The 21318-nt window shown below is 42.2% G+C and overlaps 1 protein-coding gene across 1 annotated transcript in view; it reads left to right on the plus strand.

Annotated features, from left to right (window-relative positions):
• Positions 1-2288: 2288 nt before the first annotated feature.
• klhl8 (kelch-like family member 8) overlaps positions 2289-21318 on the plus strand; it is a 29789-nt gene continuing 10759 nt past the window's right edge. Inside the window, exon 1 of the mRNA XM_041898805.1 lies at positions 2289-2372. The gene's annotated coding sequence lies outside the window, so the exon portion shown is untranslated. The remainder of the gene's footprint in view (positions 2373-21318) is intronic.

Consider the following 21318-nt stretch of genomic DNA (forward strand, 5'->3'; position numbering starts at 1 on the left):
TAGCTTGGGTGCTTGACTGCCGTTATGAGTTCAGAACGCTCAGATCAACCCTACTCATCGGCCAGATCGTCCAGTGTGCGCTCTGAACGCTCCGAGATCAAAACGAGATGGGTGGGGCTAAAGCTTAAGAGGGTGTGAACGACGCTGAATGGGTGTAGACAAAGAAGAGCTCTTCAGTAGGTACGAAAACATTCAAAGGCCATTTTCTCAAAAGTGAGATTACAAGTTTATCAACATTCAGAGCAGAATTACTTTTCCATTGTTCCTCAAATGCAGTGTATGATATACCATTTTGTAGCTCTGTGTCTCTGCTTTTATCCAATGTAAAAAAAAAAAAACGTAAGACAGAATCAAGGCGGTCGGTCACATATGAGCTATAGATCTACAGACAAGGGCAGTGGGTTCCTTCACCTCTCTTATCAAAGCTACACCTTTTTTTTATTTCCCCCCTTTGATTCTCTACAAATATTTTTCCTATTACAGCTTTAGGTATTAATTCATGAACAGATCTAATTTTCAATAGCTTCCAGTCCAAATGACATACATTGCATTCGGAACGTATTCAGACCCCTTGACTTTCCACATTTTGTTATGTCATAGCCTTATTCTAAAATTGATTAAATTGTTTGTTTTCCTCATTAATCTACACACAATACCCCATAATGACAAAGCAAAAACAGGTTTTTAGAAATTTTTGCAAATGTATTAAAACGGAAATATTACATTTACATAAGCATTCAGACCTTTTACGCAGTACTTTGTTGAAGCACCTTTGGCAGTGATTACAGCCTCGAGTCTTCTTGGGTATTACGCTACAAGCTTGGCACACCTGTATTTGGGGAGTTTCTCCCATTCTTCTCTGCAGATCCTCTCAAACTCTGTCAGATTGGATGGGGAGCGTTGCTGCACAGCTATTTTCAGGTCTCTCCAGAGATGTTTGATCGGGTTCAAGTCTGGGCTCTGGCTGGGCCACTCAAGGACATTCAGAGACTTGTCCCGAAGCCACTCCTGCCAGAGCCCAGACTTGAACCCGATCAAACATCTCTGGAGAGACCTGAAAATAGCTGTGCAGCGATGCTGGGATAAACCAACAAGTGATATAGGTTTTAGGAAGATTGGATTTTTGGCATTTATGGTTATCAACTGTACTGCAGGCAGAGCTAAGCAGTGGTCTAAGGCACTGCTTCGCAGTGCTAACTGTGCCACTAGAGATCCTGGTTCGAATCCAGGCTCTGTCGCAGCCGGCCGCGACCGGGAGACTCATGGGCGGCGCACAATTGGCCCAGCGTCGTCCAGGGTAGGGGAGGGAATGGCCGGCAGGGATGTAGCTCAGTTGATAGAGCATGGCGTTTGCAACGCCAGGGTTGTGGGTTCGATTCCCACGGGGGGCCAGTATAAAAAATAAATAAATGTATTCACTAACTGTAAGTCGCTCTGGATAAGGGCGTCTGCTAAATGACTAAAATGTAAATGTAATGAAACGTAAGTCACAGAAAATAGAGGTTGTGGTGGCAGCTGCAGAGAGGTATTTGGGTGTGCGAGACTTGACATCAGAAGAGTTACAGGGTGTCTTAAGTGGTGGTGTCTCATCCTTTCAGGCTGTTGGCCTGAAGTAGGAATAAATAGATTTAAATAGTGGAGTATGGTAGTTATTATTATTATTTACATTTTAGTGATTTAGCAGACGCTCTTATCCAGAGCGACTTATAGTTAGTGAGTGCATACATTTTTCATACTGTAAATATTGATTTATTTGTTTACATTTTTATTTTAGTAAAATTGATTGTATTTTTTTGTGAGTGTAGTATTAGATTGTAGGGTATTTGTTGTATTTGTTTTATATATCTTTTTTTTTTAAGCAAAGTATAAGGGAGTTATACTCCGGTCTAGTAGGTGGCGGTAATGCAACATTTATTGGATACCAACCGCCATTAAACCTCATCAAAGAAGAAGAAGAACATAGTCACTTTTTGAAAACGGCAAGGAACGGAGAGAAAAAAAAAAAAAAGTATGTACCTTGCTGTCTATTGTCATATGAATCTAGACGTGCCACCCGAATCAAGAGGTATTGACGAGCAAACTCCTAATATCAAACCAATATTCAAACTGAAAACAAATGTAATGCAGTTCATTTGTTTAATTTATAACATGTAATTTTTGAAAGTAATAGATAATGCATGTATTATTTACTGTATCTTACAATGTCAACATTTTTTCATACAACGACAACTGTGCTCTGCTGGAAGTCGACTACATATCCCATAAAGCATTGCAAATTACAACATCTGTGCCTAAACGAGTCGAATGTTTATTTCTTCACTCTGCAAGAAATTAGATTGGATTGAAGTGTGAATGGATTTGTACAAACTGAGGTAACAGAAAAATACATTTGTTTCATGTAGATTGTCTCAAAGTTTCCATGAGTACATTTTATTTCATTTTAATGTACAGCAAGGGTGACAATTAGTTTCCTCCAACATCTTGCATGATTGATTCGAAGTGAACAAGTTCAGGATATTGTCAGCTAGCAAGCTAACGTTAGCTAACGTTCCTTGTTGTTAGCTAGCAATAATATACGCCAATAGCTAGCTATTATTTTAGATTTCCACACTACTACGGACTTACTTGCACTGCAAAATAAGAGAGACGCAGACTTTCTGACATCTAACGGTAGATCCTTGCTACCTGTAAAGTTAGTAGCCAATGAAGGTAACGTTTGCTAGCAAGTTAGCTCTAGCTACCTATTTCCCTAGCTAGCATTAGCATGTTAGCTAGCGTAACAATAAACATAACTAGGTGAGCTTATTTGGATGAAAACATAAACATGGAATAGATGGATAGTTGGCTAGCTATGGTTTGGTTGGTTGCCAAAGACTGGCTAGCATAGCAAGCTAAGCTAGCAAGGTGTAGCTTGTTTTTGGTTGTCCAGAATGTCAACTTTACCTTCTCAATGCCATTTATCCATAAGCCCTAACTAAGACATGCTGTAATTGCTCCCTGGCCATGTGTCACTGAACATACGGTCATACAACACTGCTGTTTTTTTACTTATTCAATCTTCAACCTCATTCAGAGATATTGCTTGTTTATTGGATGGGTCAGGGTAACTTTGACACATGACAATGGGACAAATCTGCTTAGTAAAATCATGGTGGATGGGACCGGGCAGGCTAATTAACCTATTGCAGAGAGACTCGCATAGAGAAACATGGCTCTTCAAACTGAAGATGTCATTTTTTAGTTCTCTGGGAAGTGGATGAAGTAATTAGACATGACAAAAGTAGGTTGCTATAGTGGCGTGTTTGCCCTGTGTGCGTTTCTTCATGGCTACACATGTCGCTTTGCACAGTGGAAATCCCTGATGCACTGCTGGCACACTGTCAAACACACACACACTGGATAGAAAACCCCAACTGTTGGTGGCCTAAATTTCAATAAGGGTATGGGTGCAGTGCACTTGCTCTCGACCTCAGTCAGTAAATGTATGTCGTACAGCTCTTTCCCTGATTTCAATACACACATTGCCTACAGTTTTATCAGTATATACAGTGCCTTCGGAAAGTATTCAGACCCCTTGACTCTTTCCACATTTGTTACCTTACAGCCTTATTCTAAAATGTATTTAAAAAATAAAAAAAATCCCCCTCATCAATCTACACACAATACCCCATAATGACAAAGCAAAACAGGTTTTTAGAAATGTTTACTAATCACAAACCCTTTACGCAGAACTTTGTTGAAGCACCTTTGGCAGCGATTACAGCATCGCGTTTTCTTGGGTATGACGCTACAAGCATGGCACACCTGTATTTGGGGAGTTTCTCCCATTCTTCTCTGCAGATCCTCTCAAGCTCTGTCAGGTAGGATGGGGAGCATCGCTGCACAGCTATTTTCAGGTCTCTCCAGAGATGTTCAAGTCCGGGCTCTGCTGGGCCACTCAAGGACATTCAGAGACTTGTCCCGAAGCCACTCCTGCGCTGTCTTGGCTGTGTGCTTAGGGTCATTGTCCTGTTGGAAGGTGAACCTTCACGCCAGTCTGAGGTCCTGAGCGCTCTGGAGCAGGTTTTCATCAAGGATCTCTCTGTACTTTGCTCCGTTCATCTTTCCCTCGATCCTGACTAGTCTCCCAGTCCCTGCAGCTGAAAAACATCCCCACAGCATGATGTTGCCACAACCATGTTTCACCGTAGGGATAGTGCCAGGTTTCCTCCAGACGTGACGCTTGGCATTCAGGCCAGAGAGTTCAATCTTGGTTACATCAGACCAGAGAATCTTGTTTCTCATGGTCTTAGTTTTTAGGTGCTTTTTGGCAAACTCCAAGCGGCCTGTCATGTGCCTTTTACTGAGGAGTGGCTTCCGTCTGGCCACTCTACCATAAAGGCCTGATTGGTGGAGTGCTGCAGAGATGCTTGTCCTTCTGGAAGGTTCTCCCATCTCCACAGAGGAACTCTAGAGCTCTGCCTGACCAAGGCCCTTCCCCCGATTGCTCACTTTGGATGGGCGGCTAGCTCTAGGAAGAGTCTTGGTTGTTCCAAACTTCTTCCATTTCAGAAGGATGGAGGCCACTGTATTCTTGGGGATCTTCAATGCTTCAGACATTTTTTGGTGCCCTTCCCCAGATCTGTGCCCTGACACAATCCTGTTTCAGAGCTCTACAGACAATTCATTCGACCTCATGGCTTGGTTTTTGCTCTGACATGCACTGTCAACTGTGGGACCTTTATATAGATAGGTGTGTGCCTTTCCAAATCATGTCCAATCAATTGAATTTACCACAGGTGGACTCCAATCAAGTTGTAGAAACATTTCAAGGATGATCAATGGAAACAGGATGCACCTGAGCTAAATTTCGAGTCTCATAGCAAATGGTCTGAATACTTATGTAAATACTGATCCAAGATGGCGTAGCAGTGCGTTCGTGTTTGCTATAGTGTCCTCATGTAAATAGCCTGTTTTTTATTTTCTTTTTCGTATATATTTTCTTAGATATTTCTCAATCTCACTTTCCATCCGTTAACTAAATATACTTTCCTGCAACCCGCCTCACCCAATGTGGAACGGATTATATTATTTATTTTTATCCAGAACCTCTGGCTGAAGCTAGCCAGCTAGCCAGCTAACTAGCTACTTGCTATTAGCCACCATTAGCGGTCATTACCATTGTCCGTGGCCTGCACTACCTACCAGCCAGCTCTAGCCCGGACAATTATCGGCCAGTCTGCACATCGCGCTATTGAGCCAGAGCATATCGGATTTTCTGCCGGAATCACTGGAGCTTAACACCGGATCATCGCAGCTAGCTAGCTGCAACCGAGTGGCTGTTGTTGTTGTTGGCTAATTACCACTGTCCGAAGCTAGCCCCAGTTAGCCTTGAGCTAGCCTCGAGCCAGGCCCATCTCCCGGCTATCTACCTCTCAGTCAACCGGACGGGACCTCCTAGTGTTGACACGGAGCCCCACCGATCCATCACGACTGGTCTGCCGATGTAATCATCTGATGTGGTTTCAACAGGCTTCCCGTTACGACAACCACGAAGATCCATCTGCTAGCCCCGGCCCGCTAGCACACGCAATCAACAGCCGTGCCTCCTGCTCGCTTGTGCTTTAGCAGCCTACGATCTGCTCCCGGACTTACTTAGTGCTGTTCACTGGACCTTATGATCACTCAGCTACACAGCTAATGCCTGCTGGACTGTTCCTTTACACGGTACCCCATCCTGTTTATCTGTTTAGCCTCAGCCCAACTTTCGTCGCCATTACCAGTTGTTGTCTTAGCCCTCTCGAATAACACCTGTGATTGCGTTATGCCTCTCTCCCATGTCAATATGCCTAGCCATGTGCTGTTTGGGTTAGTTTTTATTATACAATTTCACTGTAGAGCCCCAAGTTCAGCTCAACCAGCCTCAGAGAGCTCCTTTGTCCCACCCCCCATACACGCGGAGACTGGCTCAATCGGTACCTCCAGTGATGCTATCTCTTTCATAGTTACCCAATGCTTAGGTGTTCCTCCACTGTACTCATATCCTTCCATATCATTGTTTGTAATAATGCCCTGAATCAATTCTACAACGCCTGGAAATCTGCCCCTCTTCTCTATACCCAACGCACTAGAAGTTCTTAAAGCCTTTAGCCGTATCCTTATTCTCTTCCTCCTCTGTTCCTCTGGTGATGTAGAGGCTAATCCAGGCCCTGTAGCCCCCAGTATCACTCCTACCCCCCAGGCGCTATCATTTGTTGACTTCTGTAACCGTAAAAGCCTTGGTTTCTTGCATGTGAATATCAGAAGTCTCCTCCCAAAGTTTGAGTTATTCACTGCGTTACCACACTGCCAACCCTGATGTTCTAGCAGTGTCTGAATCTTGGCTTAGGAAGGCCACCAAAAATTCAGAAATGTCCATTCCGAACTACAACATTTTCCGTCTAGATAGAACTGCCAAAGGGGGTGGAGTTGCAATCTACTGTAGAGAGAGCCTGCAGAGCTCTATCATACTATCCAGGTCTGTGCCCAAACAGTTTGAGCTTCAACTTCTAAAAATCCACCTTTCCAGAAATAGGTCTCTCACTGTTGCTGCTTGCTACAGACCCCACTCAGCCCCCAGCTGTGCCCTGGACACCATATGTGAATTGCTTGCCCCCCATCTATCCTCAGAGTTCGTACTGTTGGTGACCTAAACTGGGATATGCTTAAAATCCCCGTCCGTCCTACAATCTAAACTAGATGCCCTCAATCTCACACAAATCATCAAGGAACCTACCAGGTACAACCCTAAATCCGTAAACATGGGCACCCTCATAGATATCATCCTTACTAATTGACCCTCTAAATACACCTCCGCTGTCTTCAACCAGGATCTCAGCGATCACTGCCTTATTGCCTGCGTCCGTAACGGGTCCGCGGTCAAACGACCACCCCTCATCACTGTCAAACGCTCCCTAAAACACTTCAGCGAGCAGGCCTTTCTAATTGACCTGGCCCGGGTATCCTGGATGGATATTGACCTCATTCTGTCAGTAGAGGATGCCTGGATGTTCTTCAAAAGTGCTTTCCTCTCAATCTTAAATAAACATGCCCCATTCCAAAAATACAGAACTAAGAACAGATATAGTCCCTGGATCACCCCAGACTTGACTGCCCTTGACCAGCACAAAAAAATCCTGTGGCGTACTGCATTAGCATCGAACAGCCCCCACGATATGCAACTTTTCAGGGAAGTCAGGAACCAATATACACAAGCAGTTAGGAAAGCAAAGTCTAGCTTTTTCAAACAGAAATTTGCATCCTGTAGCACTAACTCCAAAACGTTTTGGGACACTGTAAAGTCCATGGAGAATAAGAGCACCTCCTCCCAGCTACCCACTGCACTGAGGCTGGGAAACACTGTCACCACCGATAAATCTACGATAATCAAGAATTTCAATAAGCATTTTGGTACGGCTGGCCATGCTTTCCACCTGGCTACCCATACCCCGGCCACCAGCTCTGCACCCTCCGCTGCAACTTGCCCATGCCCCCCCACCCTCCCACCGTACCTTCTCAGCTATGCAATCTGGTTTCCGAGCTTGTCATGGGTGCACCTCAGCCACGCTCAAGGTCCTAAACTATATAATAACCACGATCGATAAAAGACAGTACTGTGCAGCCGTCTTCATCGACCTGGCCAATGCTTTTGACTCTGTCAATCACCGCATTCTTATTGGCAGACTAAATAGCCTTGGTTTCTCAAATGACTGCCTCGCATGGTTCACCAACTACTTCTCAGATAGAGTTCAATGTGTCAAATCGGAGGGCCTGTTGTCTGGACCTCTGGCAGCCACAGGGTTCAATTCTCGGGACGACTCTATTCTCTGTGTATATCAATGATGTCGCTCTTGCTGCTGGTGATTCTCAGATCCACCTCTACGCAGACGACACCATTTTGTATACACCTGGCCCTTCATTGGACACTGTGTTAACAAACCTCCAAACGAGCTTCAATGCCATACAACACTCCTTCCATGGCCTCCAACTGCTCTTAAACGCCAGTAAAACTAAATGCATGCTCTTCAATCGAACGCTGCTTGCACCCGCCCGCCCGACTAGAATCACTACTCTCGGCGGGTCTGACTTAGGATATGTGGACAACTACAAATACCTAGGTGTCTGGTTAGACCGTAAACTCTCCTTCCAGACTCACATTAAGCATCTCCAATCCAAAGTTAAATCTAGAATCGGCTTCCTATTTCGCAATAAATCCTCCTTCACTCATGCTACTAAACATGCCCTCGTAAAACTGACTATCCTACCGATCCTTGACTTTGGCGATGTCATTTACAAAATAGCCTCCAACACCCTACTCAGCAAATTGGATGTAGTCTATCACAGTGCAATCCGTTTTGTCACCAAAGCCCCATATACTACCCACCATTGTGATCTGTACGCTCTCGTTGGCTGGCCCTCACTACATATTCGTCGCCAAACCCACTGGCTCCAGGTCATCCATAAATCAATTCTAGGGAAATCCCTGCCCTATCTTAGATCATTGGTCACCATAGCAACACCCACCCGTAGTATGCGTTCCAGCAGGTATATCTCACTTGTCATCCCCAAAGCCAACACCCTCCTTTGGCCGCCAGTCCTTCCAGTTGTCTGCTGCAAATGACTGGAACGAACTGCAAAAATCTCTGAAGCTGGAGACACTTATCTCCCTCACAAACTTTAAGCATCATTTGTCAGAGCAGCTTACCGATCACTGCTCTTGTACACAGCCCATCTGTAATTAGCCGACCCAACTACCTCATTCCTATATTGTTATTTACATGTTTACATTTATTTTGCTAATTTGCAGTATCTCTATTTGCACATAATCTTCTGCAATCTCACTCCAGTGTTAATACTAAATTGTAATTATTTTGCACTATGGCCTATTTATTGCCTTACCTCCATAACTTACTACATTTGCACACACTGTATATAGATTTTCTATTGTGTTATTGACTGTACGTTTTGTTTATTCCATATGTAACTCTGTGTTGTTGTTTTTATCGCACTGTTTTGCTTTATCTTGGCCAGGTCGCAGTTGTAAATGAGAACTTGTTCTCAACTGGCTTACCTGGTTAAATAAGTTATTTCCGTTTTTTTATTTTTATAGATTTGCTAAAATTTCTAAACCTGTTTTCACTTTGTCATTATGCGGTATTGTGTGTAGATTGCGTAGAAAAACATATATTTAATCAATTTTAGAATAAGGCTGTAACGTAACAAAATGTGGATATCAACAATTTACATTGAACATTTTGCAAAAACACATTTACCGGAAGACCTGTGGAGATGCAAAATTTGATAACAGAATTTCTGTAAAATCTCTCTGACCACGTTTTCCAATTAAGATTCAACGATGTCTGCAGAAAGAATGGGGTTTCAGCCAGGATGTCAGTTAGCCGGCAATTTGCCGGCTTTCGGCCGATTTAAAAAATAAATTAAAAAAATAAAACTGTTGCCGGCCAATAGGACCGGGAGGGAAAAAAATCCTATTGCAAAATAATGTTTTTTATTCATTAATAGAAATACCAGTCGATGTAAATACCATCATGCTTATCGGTCTATAGTTTAATTTGCATAATTTAGTGGAATTAAATTGGTTTGTGTATTTTTGTTAGTCATCATGTCCCATTCACCATTCAAGTGCATGCAACACGCTATCAGTGCGTCACCCACCACTTTACAATGTGAGCTGGAGGCAGTATGCATTTTGAAAACATTCTTAATTGTTTGAAACTTGAATATTTTATTTCATATAATGAGGCAATGTCTTACCTTGCTTCTAAGTAGCCTATAGGCTAAATCTGTGGAAACAATAAATGTTTATAAAGACTTCATAGGCGGCACGTGAGTTTCAAGTTTGGGGAAGCTTACAATTTATGCTACTGTTCTGCGTGCCAGTTATGCATTTCATAAGCACATTTTCATGGAAGAGTTTCATTTCAATAATAACGTTTTTATTTCTCAATCATTGTCACATGGTTAATAATAAAAATCTGAATTAAAATGGTGAAAATCTAAAAGTCAACTAATGCGAGATCACCAGCATCTGCCATATGGACACATTGATACGCTGGTCCATTGGCAGCTAAAGAAATGAGCGCATGCAACTCGTAGCCTATAGGCCATTGCAGAAGTAGGCCTGTAACTTCCATTGCTCATTCATTATTGAGGTAGAGCCGGCAGCATACCACCCTGCATCCCACTGCTGGCTTGCCTGTGAAGCTATGCAGGGTTGGTCCTGGTCAGTCCCTGGATGGGAGACCAGATGCTACTGGAAGTGGTGTGGCCAGTAGGAAGCACTTTTTCCTCCGGTCTAACAAAAAATATCCCAATGCCCAGGGCAGTGATTGAGGACATTGCCCTGTGTAGGGTGCTGTCTTTCGGATGGGATATTAAACTGGTGTCCCGACTCTCTGTGGTCACTAAAGATCCCATGGCACTTATTGTAAGAGTAGAGGTGTTAACCCTGGTGTCCTGGCTAAAGTCCCAATCTGGGCCTCATACCATCATGGCCACCTAATCATCCTCAGCTTTCAATTTGCTCATTTATCCCCCTCCTCTCCCCTGTAACTATTCCCAAGGTCATTGCTGTAAATGAGAATGTGTTCTCAGTCAACTTATCTGGTAAAATAAGGGTAAAAAATAAATTGTTGGAAAGATTTTTCAAATAGCTTACTGTGAAGAACTATAGTTTTTATATTATCATTAGCAGTGGATGTTAAAAAAACGTTCCTACATTTCTGTGCAGCAAGCCAGGTACTTCTATGCGTACTCAGGCGTGCGCGCTGTCAACATTATCAGGACGGAGAAACCAGACACATGGTCATTGCTCACATGGAGCACTCCAAACAAAAGACAATGAAAAAATTGGCATGTCGTAAATGATGGTTATGAAATAAGCCAAAACTTGTTTCTCACAAGTGTAGCAGGTTGTGAACTCTGCAAACAACATTTCCACTCTGTAAATGAAAATGGTAAATTACTAATACATGCGTTAACAGAATTTAATGTAACCAAATGACTGGGATTAACGGTACATTTACTACTGGTGACATACTGTATGTAATGGAGATTGATAAAAATATGGAAATAAAGGGCAAAAAAATTCACACAGTAAAACAATGAATGAACAAGAATTGGCGGGAGACAGCTGAGCCCTTCTGGAGAGAGACTCGCCTATATCTTCTCCACATACCCCTACCACTTCTTCTTGTCTCAACATTTATAATTATACTGAAGACACATTATCTTCACACATATGCTAATTATCCTCGATTCCTCTGTGGCTAAGTCATGCTTTCTGGTGAAGTATTTTGAAGTATTTTATTTCTGTATAGACAGGAGTAATTTATATAATTTTGGCAAATGTATTTCCATTTACTTCCCTATTGGACCCACCGCTATGCCATTCATCTCCTGTTCTATTGGTTTTCATAACTTTCATAACATAACTTCCAATCTTAGTCGTATTAGCAACTAGGGCTGACCCATTTTTTTCAGAGCACATAACCTATGCTACACTTGTGAGAAACTAGTTTTGGTTTATTTCATTCTATTTACGAGTTGTCAATTTAGTCATTGTCTTTTCTTTGGAGCGCTCCTGTCAATGTTGAGGAAGGATGCACACCTGATTACACATAGAAGTAGGCCTATAGGTTACCTGGCCTGCGTGCATATGTACAGTGGCTTGCGAAAGTATTCACCCCCCTTGGCATTTTGCCTATTTTGTTGCCTTACAACCTGGAATTTAAATGAATTTTTGGGGGGTTTGTATCATTAGATTTGCACAGCATGCCTAACACTTTGAAGATGCAAAATATTTTTTATTGTGGAACAAACAAGAAATAAGACAAAAAAACAGAACTTGAGCGTGCATAACTATTCACCCCCCCCAAAAGTCAATACTTTGTAGAGCCACCTTTTGCAGCAATTACAGCTGCAAGTCTCTTGGGGTATGTCTCTATAAGCTTGGCATATCTAGCCACTGGGATTTTGCCCATTCTTCAAGGCAAAACTGCTCCAGCTCCTTCAAGTTGGATGGTTTCCGCTGGTGTACGTGGTCCTCTGTAGCTCAATGTGGTCCTCTGTAGCTCAATTGGTAGAGCATGGCGCTTGTAACGCCAGGGTAGTGGGTTCGATCCCCGGGACCACCCATACGTAAAAATGTATGCGCACATGACTGTAAGTCACTTTGGATAAAAGCGTGTGCTACAGTGAGGGGAAAAAAAGTATTTGATCCCCTGCTGATTTTGTACGTTTGCCCACTGACAAAGACATGATCAGTCTATAATTTTAATGGTAGGTTTATTTGAACAGTGAGAGACAGAATAACAACAAAAAAATCCAGAAAAACGCATGTCAAAAATTTTATAAATTGATTTGCATTTTAATGAGGGAAATAAGTATTTGACCCCTCTGCAAAACATGACTTAGTACTTGGTGGCAAAACCCTTGTTGGCAATCACAGAGGTCAGATGTTTCTTGTAGTTGGCCACCAGGTTTGCACACATCTCAGGAGGGATTTTGTCTCACTCCTCTTTGCAGATCTTCTCCAAGTCATTAAGGTTTCGAGGCTGACGTTTGGCAACTCGAACCTTCAGCTCCATCCACAGATTTTCTATGGGATTAAGGTCTGGAGACTGGCTAGGCCACTCCAGGACCTTAATGTGCTTCTTCTTGAGCCACTCCTTTGTTGCCTTGGCTGTGTGTTTTGGGTCATTGTCATGCTGGAATACCCATCCAAGACCCATTTTCAATGCCCTGGCTGAGGGAAGGAGGTTCTCACCCAAGATTTGACGGTACATGGCCCTGTCCATCGTCCCTTTGATGCGGTGAAGTTGTCCTGTCCCCTTAGCAGAAAAACACCCCCAAAGCATAATGTTTCCACCTCCTTGTTTGACGGTGGGGATGGTGTTCTTGGGGTCATAGGCAGCATTCCTCCTCCTCCAAACACGGCGAGTTGAGTTGATGCCAAGGAGCTCGATTTTGGTCTCATCTGACCACAACACTTTCACCCAGTTCTCCTCTGAATCATTCAGATGTTCATTGGCAAACTTCAGACGGGCCTGTATATGTGCTTTCTTGAGCAGGGGGACCTTGCGTGCGCTGCAGGATTTCAGTCCTTCACAGCGTAGTGTGTTACCAATTGTTTTCTTGGTGACTATGGTCCCAGCTGCCTTGAGATCATTGACAAGATCCTCCCGTGGGCTGATTCCTCACCGTTCTCATGATCATTGCAACTCCACGAGGTGAGATCTTGCATGTAGCCCCAGGCTGAGGGAGATTGACAGTTATTTTGTGTTTCTTCCATTTGCGAATAATCGCACCAACTGTTGTCACCTTCTCACCAAGCTGCTTGGCGATGGTCTTGTAGCCCATTCCAGCCTTGTGTAGGTCTACAATCTTGACCCTGACATCTTTGGAGAGCTCTTTGGTCTTGGCCATGGTGGAGAGTTTGGAATCTGATTGATTGCTTCTGTGGACAGGTGTCTTTTATACAGGTAACAAGCTGAGATTAGGAGCACTCCCTTTAAGAGTGTGCTCCTAATCTCAGCTCGTTACCTGTATAAAAGACACCTGGGAGCCAGAAATCTTTCTGATTGAGAGGGGGTCAAATACTTATTTCCCTCATTAAAATGCAAATCAATTTATAACATTTTTGACATGCGTTTTTCTGGATTTTGTTGTTGTTATTCTCTCTCTCACTGTTCAAATAAACCTACCATTAAAATTATAGACTGATCATTTCTTTGTCAGTGGGCAAACGTACAAAATCAGCAGGGGATCAAATACTTTTTTCCCTCACTGTAAATGGCATTATTATTATTATTATTATTATTATTATTATTATTATCATGTGTACAGCAATCTTTAAGTCATACCACAGATTCTCAATTGGATTGAGGTCTGGGCTTTGACTAGGCCATTCCAAGACATTTAAATATAATGAGATCATGTGACAGATCATGTGACACTTAGATTGCACACAGGTGGACTTTATTTAACTAATTATGTGACTTCTGAAGGTAATTGGTTGCACCAGATCTTATTTAGGGTCTTCATAGCAAAGGGGGTGAATACATATGCACGCACCACTTTTCCGTTATTTATCTTTTAGAATTTTTTAAAACTAGTTATTTTTTTTACTTCACCAATTTGGACTATTTTGTGTATGTCCATTACATGAAATGCAAATAAAAATCAATTTAAATTACAGGTTGAAATGCAACAAAATAGGAAAAACCCCAAGGGGGAGAAATACTTTTGCAAGGCACTTTAGGCATATAAATGTGCCAATTTGGGGATCTAATGGTATTTCTGATTGTCTTAACAAGGGCCGACCCCATTTAGTCAACTGGTCAATTCTTTGGTCGATAGGCTGTTGGCCGACCAAGATTTCTTTAGTCGAGCAGTAGCAAAACAAAATCGTAGTTTCATGGTGTACATGACACCTGTCTGATTCGCACCTGTCAGAGTGCACTAAACCATTGTGGAGGCCATGGGGATGGCACAGTCCATCACTAAGACGTGCTACTGAAATTGTATATGGTTATGTTACATAAGAACAATGGTGCAACACTAATACAAATATTATTTTATAACAAATGCGCTTTCTCCCGCGTTGGATAGCGGTCGCTGTCCGCGGTTCTGAAACATCAGTGCGCTGTTGAATTGGCGCCGTCTCCTAGACCATGTTGCTATATGCATAATAGCAAAGTTAATCAGCATATTGGTGTTGAGAACAATGCGGCGGAGGCAGCAGCGGAGTTGGGAGAGAAGAAAAGTGAGGAGAGAGGAAACGCCTACTTAATTATGTCTATAATCAATAGCCTAACTGTTAAATGTGCCTGGCTTTATAAATCACCCATATATACAGTGCATTCGGAAAGTATTCATACCCCTTGACTTTTTCTACATTATGTTACTTTACAGCCTTATTCTAAAATTGATGATTAAAAAAAATATATACATACAGTGGGGAGAACAAGTATTTGATACACTGCCGATTTTGCAGGTTTTCCTATTACAAAGCATGTATAGGTCTGTAATTTGTATCATAGGTACACTTCAACAGTGAGAGACAGAATCTAAAACAAAAATCCAGAAAATCACATTGTATGATTTTTAAGTAATTCATTTGCATTTTATTGCATGACATAAGTATTTGATACATCAGAAAAGCAGAACTTAATATTTGGTATAGAAACCTTTGTTTGCAATTACAGAGATCATACGTTTCCTGTAGGTCTTGACCAGGTTTGCACACACTGCAGCAGGGATTTTGGCCCACTCCTCCATACAGACCTTCTCCAGATCCTTCAGGTTTCGGGGCTGTAGCTGGGCAATACGGACTTTCAGCTTTTTCTATTGGGTTCAGGTCTGGAGACTGGCTAGGCCACTCCAGGACCTTGAGATGCTTCTTACGGAGCCACTCCTTAGTTGCCCTGGCTGTGTGTTTCGGGTCGTTGTCATGCTGGAAGACCCAGCCATGACCCATATTCAATGCTCTTACTGAGGGAAGGAGGTTGTTGGCCAAGATCTCGCGATACATGGCCCCATCCATCCTCCCCTCAATACGGTGCAGTGGTCCTGTCCCCTTTGCAGAAAAGCATCCCCAAAGAATGATGTTTCCACCTCCATGCTTCACGGTTGGGATGGTGTTTTTGGGGTTGTACTCATCCTTCTTCTTCCTCCAAACACGGCGAGTGGAGTTTAGACCAAAAAGCTCTATTTTTGTCTCATCAGACCACATGACCTTCTCCCATTCCTCCTCTGGATCATCCAGATGGTCATTGGCAAACTTCAGACGGGCCTGGACATGCGCTGGCTAGAGCAGGGGGACCTTGCGTGCGCTGCAGGATTTTAATCCATGACGGCGTAGTGTGTTACTAATGGTTCTCTTCAGGTCATTGACCAGGTCCTGCCGTGTAGTTCTGGGCTGATCCCACACCTTCCTCATGATCATTGATGCCCCTCCTGGCGGCAGGTAGCTTAGTGGTTAAGAGCGTTGTGCCAGTAACCGAAAGGTTGCCTCGTTCTAATCCCCGAGCCGACTAGGTTAAAAATCTGTCGATGTGCCCTTGAGCAAGGCACTTAACCCTAATTGCTCCTGTAAGTCGCTCTGGATAAGAGCGTCTGCTAAATGACGTAAATGTAAAAAAAAAAATATATTGCATGGAGCCCCAGACCGAGGGTGATTGACCTTCATCTTGAACTTCTTCCATTTTCTAATAATTGTGCCAATAGTTGTTGCCTTCTCACCAAGCTGCTTGCCTATTGTCCTGTAGCCCATCCCAGCCTTGTGCAGGTCTACAATTTTATCCCTGATGTCCTTACACAGCTCTCTGGTCTTTACCATTGTGGAGAGGTTGGAGTCTGTTTGATTGAGTGTGTGGACAGGTGTCTTTTATACAGGTAACGAGTTCAAACAGGTGCAGTTAATACAGGTAATGAGTGGAGAACAGGAGGGCTTCTTAAAGAAAAACTAACAGGTCTGTGAGAGCCGGAATTCTTACTGGTTGGAAGGTGATCAAATACTTATGTCATGCAATAAAATGCAAATGAATTACTTAAAAATCATACAATGTGATTTTCTGGATTTTTGTTTTAGATTCCGTCTCTCACAGTTGAAGTGTACCTATGATAAAAATTACAGACCTCTACATGCTTTGTAAGTAGGAAAACCTGCAAAATCGGCAGTGTATCAAATACTTGTTCTCCCCACTGTATATACATCTACACATAATACCCCATAATGATATAGCAAAAACAGGTTTTTAGAAATGTTGTGTATAAAATGTATGAACAAATAATTACCTGAGATCACATTTACATAAGTATTCAGACCCTTTACTCAGTACTTTATTGAAGCACCTTTGGCAGCGATTACAGCCTCAAGTCTTCTTGGGTATGACGCTACAAGCATGGCACACCTACATTTAGGGAGTTTCTCCCATTCTTCTCTGCATATCCTCTCAAGCTCTGTCAGGTTGGATGGGGAGCGTCGCTGCACAGCTATTTTCAGGTTTCTCTAGAGATGCTAGATTGGGTTCAAGTCTGGGCTCTGGCTGGGCCACTCAAGGACATTGAGGCGTGTCCCGAAGCCACTCCTGCGTTGTCTTGGCTGTGTGCTTAGGGTTGTTGTCTTGTTGGAAGGTGAACCTTCGCCCCAGTCTGAGTTCCTGAGTACTCTGGAGCAGGTTTTCATCAAGGATCTCTCTGTACTTTGCTCTGTTCATCTTTCCCTCGATCCTGACTAGTCTCCCAGTCCCTGCCGCTGAAAAACATCTCCACAGCATGATGCTGCCACCACCATGTTTCCTCCAGACGTGACGCTTGGCATTCAGGCCAAAGAGTTCAATCTTGGTTTCATCAGACCAGAAAAATCTTGTTTCTCATGGTCTGAGAGTCCTTTTGGTGCCTTTTGGCAAACTCCAAGCGGGCTGTCATGTGCCTTTTACTGAGGAGTGGCTTCCATCTGGCCACTCTACCATAAATGCCTGATTGGGGGAGTGCTGCAGAGATGGTTGTCCTTCTGGATGGTTCTCCCATCTCCACAGAGGAACTCTAGAACTATGTCAGAGTCAACATCGGGTTCTTGGTCACCTCCCTCCCTGACCAACGCCCTTCTCCCCCGATTGCTCAGTTTGGCCGGGCGGCCAGCTCTAGGAAGAATCTTGGTGGTTCCAAACTTCTTCCATTTAGGAATGATGAAGGCCACTGTGTTCTCGGGGACCGTCATTGCTGCAGAATTTTTTTGGTACCTTCCCCAGATCTGTGCCTCGACACAATCCTGTCTCTGAGCTCTATGGACAATTCCTTCGACCTCATTGCTTGCTTTTTGCTCTGACATGCACTGTCAACTGTGGGACCTTTTATATAGACAGGTGTGTGCCTTTCCAAATCATGTCCAATCAATTGAATTTACCACAGGTGGACTCCAATCAAGTTGTAGAAACATCTCAAGGATGATCAATGGAAACAGGATGCACCTGAGCTCAATTTCGAGTCTCATAGCAAAGGGTCTGAATACTTATGTAAATAAGGTATTTTTTATATTTTATTTTTATAAATATACAACAGTTTTTAATAAATGTACAACAATTTCTAAAAACCTGTTTTTGCTTTGTCATTATGGGGTATTGTGTGTAGATTGATGAGAAAAAAATAATATTTTATCAATTTTAGAATAAGGCTGTAACTTAACAAAGTGGAGAAAGGGAAGGGGTCTGAATATTTTCCGAAGGCACTGTATCTACAGAAATAAGACAGATCCTGCTTCTGTTTGAGTGTTTGTTTAATAGCCTACTGATTCCGTGAGCACCAAGTCTCAGGCAACCACAACATGTCAGATAAACAATTTCACATATTCGGCTGTTTTTAATCTTTGCTATGCTGTAATAAAGGCTTTGCACTTATTTTGTTAGAACAGCCTCTCTGGTATTACCTGTAATTTATTTAGTGTTGTTTACACCCTTCCAAATTGTCAGGAAAATAATATTTATAATAATAACCCTCCTTTATCTTGATCTCCTTATTGTTATTATTATGATCATTATCATTATGTCGTCATCATTAGGAGGCTTAGTATAGCAGCCTTGTGTCACCACCATCGAGCTGTGGGCCAAAGAGCACATTCTGTTTAGTCCTAATACCGTAACTTACTTAGGCCTATATTTCAATACTTATATAGGCTACTGTATCATTCATTCGTTCATGTCATCACACAGCATATGAGTCATTCATGATTTGAAATGCAATCAGCTGGTAGAGCACGGCGCTTGTAACGCCAAGGTAGTGGGTTCGATCCCCGGGACCACCCATACACAAAAAAAAATGTATGCACGCATGACTGTAAGTCGCTTTGGATAAAAGCGTCTGCTAAATGGCATATTATTATTATTATTATAATCAAGCATTTTCGTTTTAGAATCAAATAAAGCGACCCTTAAATAAAAAGCGTAAACAATAAATAAACCTTTCCATTTCGGAAATTGCATTCACGAAAGAATGTGACTGTTTTTAGTCTTTGCTGTAATAAAGGCTTTACAAAAAACAAGAACAAATTACAACACTCTCTGGTACACTTATTTAGTGTTGTTTACCTTGTTCCAAACTGTCAAAAAATTATATTGTAATCTAACAGCACCTGTTTGGCACACACGCAGCGCTTGCTCCTTAGCTTATTTTTCTTGATCTCCAGTATTTTCCACAGCTAGTCAAATGTATTCCACACATCCGACTTCCCCTTTACCTCTTGATCAACGAATAAACATTCCCCCGTTTAGAGTTTTTGCCACACCCTCAGCATCCATTTTTCTGTCACGTGTTCGGAGTTAGTTATAACCAATTTATTGATGTGATTATGATATGCTATATATGTATCTATATCCACAGTTTAACAAGTCCTATATCGACATAACCTGAAAGGCCGCTCAGCAAGGAAGAAGCCACTGCTCCAAAACCGCCATAAAAAAGCCAGACTACGGTTTGCAACTGCACATGGGGACAAAGATCGTACTTTTTGGAGAAATGTCCTCTGGTCTGATGAAACAAAAATAGAACTGTTTGGCCATAATGACCATCGTTATGTTTGAAGGAAAAAGGTGGATGCTTGCATGCCGAAGAACACCATCCCAACCGTGAAGCACGGGGGTGGCAGCATCATGCTGTGTGGGTGCTTTGCTGCAGGAGGGACTGGTGCGCTTCACAAAATCGATGGCATCGTGAGGAAGGAATATTATGTGGATATATTGAAGCAACATCTCAAGACATCAGTCAGGAAGTTAAAGCTTGGTCGCAAATGGGTCTTCCAAATAGACAATGACCCCAAGCATACTTCCAAAGTTGTGGCAAAATGGCTTAAGGACAACAAAGTTAAGGTATTGGAGTGGCCATCACAAAGCCCTGACCTCAATCCTATAGACAATTTGTGGGCAGAACTGAAAAAGTGTGTGCGAGCAAGGAGGCCTACAAACCTGACTCAGTTACACCAGCTCTGTCAGGAAGAATGGGCCAAAATTCACCCAACTTATTGTGGGAAGCTTGTGGAAGGCTACCCGAAACGTTTGACCCAAGTTAAACAATTTAAAGGCAATGCTACCAAATACTAATTGAGTGTATGTAAACTTCTGACCCACTGGGAATGTGATGAATGAAATAAAAGCTGAAATAAATCATTCTCTCTACTATTATTCTGACATTTCACATTCTTAAAATAAAGTGGGGATCCTAACTGACCTAAGACAGGGAATGTTTACTAGGATTAAATGTCAGGAATTGTGAAAAACTGAGTTTAAATGTAGTTGGCTAAGGTGTATGTAAACTTCCGACTTCAACTGTGTGTGTGTGTGTGTGTGTGTGTGTGTGTGTATATATATATATATATATATATATATATATATATATATATATATATATATATATATATATATATATATATATATTACAGCAATAGTTGAATAGGATGGCAAGTCTGAGCACATTCTAATCAATTGCGGTCGGACTACCTCTGGTAATTTGTGTGTCTTGATTATTTAATCAAACCGTGCTCTTAAAGCATCAGACAAGCTCAGTGCATATAGTTGATTTGATTAAAACACATAGGATGTCTATATATGGAAAAATACACGTTTTCAAAATTTCAACCAATCGATTGGCTGTTTAAGAATGTTTTCCCAGGTGCACTGTTTAGAATAGTGTTTTCCCGCAAATTGCATTTTGGCAAGTATTTGAAAATGACTTTTTGTTGGCTGCTTCATTACATGAGTTGCATGTTCTGTTAAGATGTATTACCATAATCTAAATGTGATTTCTGTCATTCTGAGCACCGTGGGTGGATGCCCTAATGGGTTATGCACCCAATACATTTGGGTCTGGTACATTTCTCAAATTGCCGGTAAATTAAACTCTTCTTGGTCACGTTGTCCGGTGCCACATTTTCCTAATGGAAGCCCTGGTGTCAGCTATGACATGACACCTTGAGTTTGAAAAAATCTATTTTGGTTATTGAAGTACAGTAAGTGAAGTGGATTTACACCCGGTAACAGAATTACGGTAACATAATTTCATCATGGGTCCCTGATCTGTACTACAGAGAAATGCATAATTTTGAATATGATATGAATGTCGTTCTTTTCATGGTGATGTACCCTTAATAGGTACACAAAGGTAGAAATATGCAATATCCTCCTTTGCATATTTGGGTATTAGTAGCAAAGGGGGGACCAACTCCATAATAATACCCATGATTTTGGAATGAGATGTTCGACGAGCAGGTGTCCACATACTGTTGGTCAT

Source organism: Coregonus clupeaformis, chromosome 15 (assembly GCF_020615455.1).
Source record: "Coregonus clupeaformis isolate EN_2021a chromosome 15, ASM2061545v1, whole genome shotgun sequence".
NCBI classification, from domain to species: Eukaryota; Metazoa; Chordata; class Actinopteri; order Salmoniformes; family Salmonidae; genus Coregonus; species Coregonus clupeaformis.